This window comes from Mustela putorius, unplaced genomic scaffold (genome assembly GCF_011764305.1).
Source record: "Mustela putorius furo isolate JIRA1106 unplaced genomic scaffold, ASM1176430v1.1 tig00000242_pilon_pilon_pilon, whole genome shotgun sequence".
Classification (NCBI taxonomy): Eukaryota; Metazoa; Chordata; class Mammalia; order Carnivora; family Mustelidae; genus Mustela; species Mustela putorius.
Window position 1 is genome coordinate 4,000,754 of NW_025421325.1, and position 9,279 is coordinate 4,010,032.

Here is a 9,279-nt window from a genome sequence, read left to right on the forward strand (position 1 = left end):
TATTAAATTCTCTAGCAAAAGTTACTCTGCGGACTAAACTAAATAAAGGATTGTGAGCTGAGGAATTACGCAGAATAACTCTGGAGGGCTCAAAGGCATCCTTAAAAGAGGGAGGTATGACTTTAACTTTGTGAGGCTGATTTTGGACTTCTGACTGGGCTGGCAGGAAGGGCTACTAAAGATGGCGAAAGTTCCCGCCACAAGACCTGAGCTCGGACAGGAGAACAAAGGCCCAAGCAGGAATCTGAGACCCCCCGCCCCGGGCTCCTGTGGACCAATGGGATCCCGATGAGCAGCGGGATATCCAAATAAGGGAAACTTGCCAAAAGACCCCCTGAGCTTTCCCCAAAACCCCTTAAAAGCCCCCTCCTCCCTGCCTTGGGTGCGACTTCCGCCACTCTGCTTTCCAGAGTGGCGGAACCTCGACTGAGGGTGCCCACCTCCTCCCAGCGCAACTTTCCTGGCTCCCCTTCTCCTGAGCCCTGAAACTTCCCCGGAGAGTGTTTTTAATAAATCTTGCCTTGCACCCACTTTGCCTAGTGTTGTGTTTATCTCGCCGGAAAAAAAACTTTACACTGACCTTCAGAACTATAAGAGAATAAATTGTGTTGTGTCAGGCCACTGAGTTCATTGTAATCTGTTACAGTACCAATAAGAAACTGATACACTATTGTAAACTCATAAGAAACTGATAAGAAAGAAGAAGGAAGGAAAGAAAGAAAAAGAAAGAAAGAGAGGGAGGTAGGTAGGAAGGGAGGGGAGGGGAGGAAAGAAGGGAAAGGAAAAAGGGAAGGGAAGGCAAGAGAAGCGTGGGGAAGGGAAAGAAGGAAGGAAGGAAAGGAGGGAAAGAAAGAAAACATCTGATTTGCTAGGAGCAGAAATAATGGATTTTGTTTAAAGAGGCAGCATTAACTGAGGAGCCTACTGTGTGCTAAGCAATATGCTAGTATCTTTATATTTATACTTACATTAATTCTCACAATTTCATGAGCTCTGTGCTATTATTTTCGTCATTTTATAGATGAAATAAATAAGGCTTAGAGAGATAACACAGCTAGTAAATGGTGCCAACATTGAAAATCGGGTCTAACCCCAAGGTCTACCCTATATTCTTCTCTATTACATGATCTCAGACAAATTCACATTCTGCAGCTGAAAGCCTTGCACTAATAGACAAATGATTTCATTTTGCTTTCTGTTTTGGTTAAATTATTGAGATAAGCTTTTTAGTGTATATAATACTTTATGATTTTTTTATTGACTTTAAATTCATCAAGTGAGAATTCAATAAATCACGACCCAATCATTTTCAGTATTTCACCCTATGTATTTAATTAATTTTTTATTTTTTTATAAACATATATATTTATCCCCAGGGGTACAGGTGTGTGAATCACCAGGTTTACACACTTCACAGCACTCACCAAAGCACATACCCTCCCCAATGTCCATAATCCCACCCCCTTCTCCCAAATCCCCTCCCCCCACCAACCCTCAGTTTGTTTTGTGAGATTAAGAGTCACTTATGGTTTGTCTCCCTCCTAATCCCCACCCTATGTATTTAAACAACACACAAAAACCCCAGTTTTCCTTTTCAGCTTCAATGACCTACTGCCACCTACTCCCATGCACACCCTGGACTTAATCATCACAAACAGAATCACAAACTACATTTCTAATTTTCAGACCCCTCCCTTTTATTTCCTGCATTTAAGCTTCTTGGGACTCCTGAATTCTTGTCTTACCAGGATGACCCTGTAAGTAAACACTTCAGTTTTCCCTTAATTAACATGTACAGCTGCTTGAGCTTATTTAGTTTCCCCTACACTTGTGCCTGCAACTGAATAATCTGAAACAACTCAAAAATTTGTTTGTCTCTGGATACTGAGGAAAACGACCAACTTTGTACCCCATCTAACTGTTCATAAACACAGCCAGTGCATTTTACTCTTACCCCCAAGGCTTTTGTATATTTTACAATAATGGTTCCAATCCTACAGCACTATATATTCTCCTCAAGTTCTTTCTAATGACAGGGTATCTCTTTTTTCAATTATCTCTCAGGGAAAACTCCATACACCACCCCAGCTTAGAGCCTGAGAAGAACACCAGGCACCACCCATAGCCAACATAATTAACCCTCTATGATCTGGATTCAGTTCCCTCCTCAAGCATCTCAGTCCATTTTTCTTCAGACTGATGTATCCACAACTTCACCAGGTGACTAAGATGCACCATTCACTCCACTAATAGACTGAGGTCTATTTTAAACTAATAAAAATGATCTCCTGCTCTGTCTCATACCTCCTCTTTTTGGCACAGTACCCTTTAGTGATCTACACTTTAGTGGTCTATACATCTTCACACTTTTCCAAATCCTCAAGCCCCTTTAGTCCAGAAAAGATGAAACTGCTCTGTCAAAGATGACCAATGATGATCCAATCATTGAGAAATCTAAACCTAAAAAAGGCTTATTTAGTCCATGATCCATTTACTTCTCTCTCTCTCTCTCTCTGAAATACTGGAAAGATTTTTAACCAATCTGTTTTCCAAAGAGCCTCTTTTCTTTTAGTTTACAGTATTCCTTTTTTTTTTATTATTAAATTGATTTATTTATTTTCAGAAAAACAGTATTCATTATTTTTTCACCACACCCAGTGCTCCATGCAATCCGTGCCCTCTATAATACCCACCACCTGGGACCCCAACCTCCCACCCCCCACCCGCCACTTCAAACCCCTCAGATTGTTTTTCAGAGTCCATAGTCTCCCATGATTCACCTCCCCTTCCAATTTACCCCAGCTCCCTTCTCCTCTCTAACACCCCTTGTCCTCCATGATATTTGTTATGCTCCCCAAATAAGTGAAACCATATGATAATTAACTCTCTCTGCTTGACTTATTTCACTCAGCATAATCTCTTCCAGTCCCATCCATGTTGCTACAAAAGTTGGGTATTCATCCTTTCTGATGGAGGCATAATACTCCATCGTGTATATGGACCACATCTTCTTTATCCATTTGTCCGTTGAAAGGCATCTTGGTTCTTTCCATAGTTTGGTGACCGTGGCCATTGCTGCTATAAACATTGGGGTACAGATGGCCCTTCTTTTCATGACATCTGTATCTTTGGGGTAAATACCTAGGAGTGCAATTGCAGGGTCACAGGGAAGTTCTATTTTTAATTTCTTGAGGAATCTCCACACTGTTCTCCAAAGAGGCTGCACCAACTTGCATTCCCACCAACAGTGGAAGAGGGATCCCCTTTCTCCACATCCCCTCCAACACATGTTGTTTCCTGTCTTGCTAATTTTGGCCATCCTAACTGGTGTAAGGTGATATCTCAATGTGGTTTTAATTTGAATCTCCCTGAAGACTAGTGATGATGAACATTTTTTCGTGTGTCTGATAGCCATTTGTATGTCTTCATTGGAGAAGGGTCTGTTCATATCTTCTGCCCATTTTTGGATATGTTTGCCTGTTTCGTGTGTGTTGAGTTTGAGGAGTTCATTATAGATCCTGGATATCAACTTTTTGTCTGTACTGTCATTTGCAAATATCTTCTCCCATTCCGTGGGTTGCCTCTTTGTTTTTTTGACTGTTTCCTTTGCTGTGCAGAAGATTTTCATTTTTATGAAGTCCCAAAAGTTTATTTTCGCTTTTGTTTCCTTTGCCTTTGGAGACATATCTTAAAAGAAGTTGCTGTGGCTGATATCGAAGAGATTACTGCCTATGTTCTCCTCTAGGAGTCTGATGGATTCCTGTCTCACGTTGAGGTCTTTTATCCATTTTGAGTTTATCTTTGTGTACGGTGTAAGAGAATGGTCAAGTTTCATTCTTCTATGTATAGCTGTCCAGTTTTCCCAGCACCATTTATTGAAGAGACTGTCTTTTTTCCACTGTATATTTTTTCCTGCTTTGTCAAAGATTAATTGACCATAGAGTTGAGGGTCTATATCTGGGCTCTCTACTCTGTTCCACTGGTCTATGTGTCTGTTTTTATGCCAGTACCATGCTGTATTGGAGATCACAGCTTTGTAATAAAGCTTGAAATCAGGTAACGTGATGCCCTCAGTTTTATTTTTGTTTTTCAACATTTCCTTAGCGATTCGGGGTCTCTTCTGATTCCATAGAAATTTTTGGATTATTTGCTCCACCTCTTTGAAGAATACTGGAGGAATTTTGATCAGAATGGCATTAAAAGTATAGATTGCTCTAGGCAGTATAGACATTTTAACAATGTTTATTCTTCTGATCCAAGAGCATGGAATGGTCTTCCATCTTTTTGTGTCTTTTTCAATTTCTTTCATGAGTGTTCTGTAGTTCCTCAAGTACAGATCCTTTACCTCTTTGGTTAGGTTTATTCCCAGGTATCTTATTGTTCTTGGTGCTATAGTAAATGGAATCAATTCTCTAATTTCCCTTTCTATATTTTCATTGTTCGTGTATAAGAAAGCCACTGATTTCTGCACATTGACTTTGTATCCTGCCATGATGTTGAATTGCTGTATGAGTTCTAGTAGTTTGGGGGTGGAGTCTTTTGGATTTTCCATATAAAGAAATCATGTCATCTGCGAGGGTCCTGGGATCGAGAGAGTTTGACTCTCATTGCCTCTCCAATTTGGATACCTTTAAATAAATTTCTCTTTGAATCATGTCATCTGCGAAGAGAGAGCTTTTGCTTTGCCAATTTGGGAGTTGCTAGGAGTTCTTATACTATGTTGAACAAGAGTGGTGAAAGTGGGCATCCTTTTCTTGTTCCTGATCTCAACAGGAAGGCTGCAAGCTTTTTCCCATTGAGGATGATATTTGCTGAGGGTCTTTCATAGATAGATTTAATGAGGTTCAGGAATGCTCCCTCTATCCCTATACTTTGAAGTGTTTTAATCAGGAACGGATGCTGGATTTTGTCAAATGCTTTTTCTGCATCAATTGAGAGGACCATGTGGTTCTTCTCTCTTCTCATATTAATTTGTTGTATCACATTGATTGATTTACGAAAGTTGAACTATCCTTGCAGCCCAGGGATGAATCCCACCTGATCATGGTGGATAATCTTTTTAAGGTGCTGTTGGATCGTGTTGGCTAGGATCTTTTTGAGAATCTTAGCATCCATAATCATTAGTGATATTGGTCTGAAATTCTCCTTTTTGGTAGGGTCTTTGCCTGGTTTAGGGATCAGGGTAATGCTGGCTTCATAGAAAGAGTCTAGAAGTTTTCCTTTTGCTTCAATTTTTTTGAAACAGCTTCAGGAGAATAGGTGTTATTTCTTCTTTGAAAGTTTGGTAGAATTCCCCAGGGAATCCATCAGGTCCTGGGCTCTTGTTTTTTGGGAGGTTTTTGATCACTGCTTCAATCTCGTTACTAGATATCGGTCTATTCAGGTTGTCGATTTCTTCCTGGTTCAATTTTGGTAGTTTATAGTTTTCCAGGAATGCATCCATTTCATCTAAGTTGCTAAGCTTATTAGCATATAACTGTTGATAATAACTTCTGATGATTGTTTCTACTTCCTTAGTGTTAGTTGTGATCTATCCCTTTTCATTCATAATTTTATAAATTTGGGCTTTCTCTCTTTTCTTTTGGATTAGTGTGGCCAATGGTTTATCGATATTATTCTTTCAAAAAACCAGCTTCTAGTTTCATTGATATGTTCTACTGTATCTCTGGTTTCTACCTTATTGATCTCAGCTCTAATCTTGATGATTTCCCTTCTTATGTGTGGAGTTAGTTTGATTTGTTGTTGATTCTCCAGTTCTTTAAGGTGCAGAGACAGCTGGTGTATTCTGGATATATCAATTTTTTTGAGGGAGGCTTGGATGGCTATGTATTTCCCCCTTAGGACCGCCTTTGCTGTATCCCATAGGTTTTGGACCAAAGTGTCTTCATTCTCATTGGTTTCCATGAATTGTTTCAGTTCTTCTTTGATCTCCTGGTTGACCCAAGCATTCTTAAGCAAAGTGGCCTTTAGCTTCCAGGTGTTTGAGTTCCTTCTGAACTTTTTCTTGTGATTGAGCTCCAGTTTCAAAGCATTGTGATCTGAGAATATGCAGGAAATAATCTCAGTCTTTTGGTATTGGTTGAGTCCTGATTTGTGACCCAGTATGTGGTCTATTTTGGAGAAGGTTCTGTGTGCACTTGAAAAGAATGAGTATTCTGTTGTTTTAGGGTGGAATGTTCTGTATATATCTATGAGGTCCATCTGGTCCAATGTGTCATTTTAATGCTCTTGTTTCTCTATTGATTTTCTGCTTCGATGATCTGTCTATTTCTGAGAGAGGCGTGTTAAGATCTCCTATGATTAGTATATTCCTATCAATATGAATTTTGATATCAGTCGCTGTTCCCACTCCGCTTTACCTGCCCACTGTAGAGATCTTCTGCCCCTGTAGAGATCCAGACATGTATAATTCTGATCTCAGGCTGATCTCATGGGTGAACGGAGTTCTTTGGTAGGTAATCAGCTCACTTTGAGGTACAGGCTGAAAAGGCGCCTCCTCCTACTTCCCCGCCATCTTGTCCCCTGCTACAGTATTCTTTTTCAAATCTATTTCTCTTCCTACCTTCCCTATCAAAATTGGTGGAATTATCTCCTAACAACTGTTCAAGTGAGAAGCCTGGGCATCATTGCTGCATCTTCACCTTCCTCAAATCTTAGTGAATTGGAACTCTGCTAACATTTAAAGAATATGAGATCTCTTCTCACTCTCACTTTCCAAAGGCTAGAGTAAGCAACACCATTTCTCATCTGGGTAACTGGAAGAGCCTATTTCCTTCCTGATTCTAGTCTGTCCCTCTGTTAAATAATTTTGTTGGCTGGGGCATCTGAGTGGCTCAGTCAATTAAGCATCTGACTCTTGATTTTGGCTTAGGTCATGAGCTCAGGGTCTTGAGCTCAAGCCCCACATCAGGTTCTGTGCTGAGCATAGAGTCTGCTTGAGACTCTCTCTCCCTTTCACTTTGCTCCTCTGCCGTAGTCTCTCTCTCTCAAATAAAAAAATCTTTAAAAAATAAATAAATAAAATAAAAATATTTTGCTGGCTGACAAGGAAGTGGAACTGTTAGGTAAATGTAGCTATTTTGGCTGATAGAGGAACTAGACAAGTAGGGAACCCTTCTCACCAGATATGGCCCAGAGAGAGGAGATATGCCTGGCTGGAGGAACTCATGTAGCCCTGGGAGATACAAAGAAGTCAAGATAGTGATGAGGTTCAGGACATGATACCCAAAGATATGTCACCTTGGCATACTGAATAAATTAGCTGAAAGAGCTGAGAAGCACAGTTGAAACAAGATCACTCTGACCTCCCCCACAACCTTCTTCCCTGAAAGCAGGAGACAGATCTCCTGTGAAAGGTATTTCCCCCATCTCCCGATACCAGGAAGAAAGAAGATATAGTTATTATCAAACACAAGAAATTTAGGGCCAGAGATTCTGTATAAACTAACTTTTTACTTTTTCATCATTTCGTACCCAGAGCCCAAACACCTTCAACTTGTCAATTCTTGATACATTTATTGTTGGTTTGTCTATATCTCCCGAGAGGGTTTCTTCTAATATCTTCCATGCCTTTTTCGAGCCTGGCTAGAACCTTGAGAATTGTCATTCTGAACTCTAGATCTGACATATTATCAATGTCTGTATTGATTAGGTCCCTAGCTTCAGTACTGCCTCTTGTTCCTTTTTTTGTGGTGAATTTTTCTGCCTTGTCATTTTGTCCAGATAAGATATATGAAGGAGCAAGTAAAATACTAAAAGGGTGGCAACAACCCCAGGAAAATATGCTTTAACCAAATCAGAAGAGATCCCAAATCGTGAGGGGGGAGAAAGGGGATAAAAAGAGGTTCAGAAAGAAAGAAAGAAAAAAAAAGGAAATAAAGAAAAGAATTTAAAAAAAGAAAACGAATAAAGAAAAGTATAAAAAAGAATATATATATATATATATATATATATATATTAGATAAACTAGTTTAAAAACGTTAAAAAAAGAAAAGGGTAAAAGTTAAAAAAAATTTTAGCAGAAGAAGAGAAAAAAAATGAAAAAGAAAAAAAATTAAATTAACTGCAAGACTAAAGAATCATAGGAAGAAAGCCATGAGTTCGGTGCTTTGCTTTCTCCTCCTCTGGAATTCTGCTGCTCTCCTTGGTATTCAAACTGCACTCCTTAGTAGGGGAACTTGGTCTTGGCTGGATTTCTTGTTGATCTTCTGGGGGAGGGGCCTGTTGTAGTGATTCTCAAGTGTCTTTGCCCCAGGCAGAATTGCACCGCCCTTACCAGGGGCCGGGCCCAGTAATCCCCTCGGGTTTGCTTTCAGGAGCTTTTGTTCCCTGAGCACTTTCCGTAGAGTTCTAGAGGACGGGAATGAAAATGGCGGCCTCCTGGTCTCCAGCCCAGAGGAGCCGAGAGCCCAGGGCCCCACTCCTCAGTGTGTCCTCAGAGAACAGCACCCAGTAACTCCCATCTGCCTGACCTCTGGCCGCGCTCCGAGCTCACCAAGCCTGCAGCTGGTTCAAGGTAACCCCAAGCTGGGAGCTCACTGTCGGCTCTGCCTCTGTAGCCGGCTTTCCCATTCCAATACCCGCAAGCTCTGTGACATTCAGACACCCCCGATCCTTCTGTGACCCTGCGGGACCTGAAGCCCACGCTGGGACCTGAAGGACCTGTGGGACCTGAGGCCACGCTGACCCCACGTGGGCTTCACCCAGGTTTAGCCTCTGGAGCGATGTCCCTCAGCGGAACAGACTTTTAAAAGTCCCGATTTTGTGCTCCGTTGCTCCACCGCTTGCCGGGAGCCGGCCCCTCTCCCCGGGGCCTATCTTCCCGTCGCTTTGGATTCACTTCTCCGCCAGTCCTACCTTTCAGAAAGTGGTTGTTTTTCTGTTTCTAGAATTGCTGTTGTTCTTCTCTTCGATCTGCCAATGGATTTGTAGGTGTTTGCAATCTTTAGATAAGCTATCTAGCTGATCTCCTGCTAGCTGAAGTAGTCTCAGCCTGCTACTTCTCCACCATCTTGACCCCTCCCTATTGTTGGTTTATCTAGAAGGTATAAAAACTTCCTGCTCTGGTCACTCCTTTGGGTCTCTATTCTCTTGTGAAGGTTTCCATGTACATGTAAAAATTCAGTAAGATTTGTATGCTTTTCTCCTATTAATCTGTCTTATGTCCATTTAATTCTTAAGCCCAGCCAGAGACCCAAAGAGGGTAAAAGATAATTTTTCTTCCCCTACAAGGGCACAAGATAATCTAGGCCTTACAATAAAATGCCTTGACATCAATTT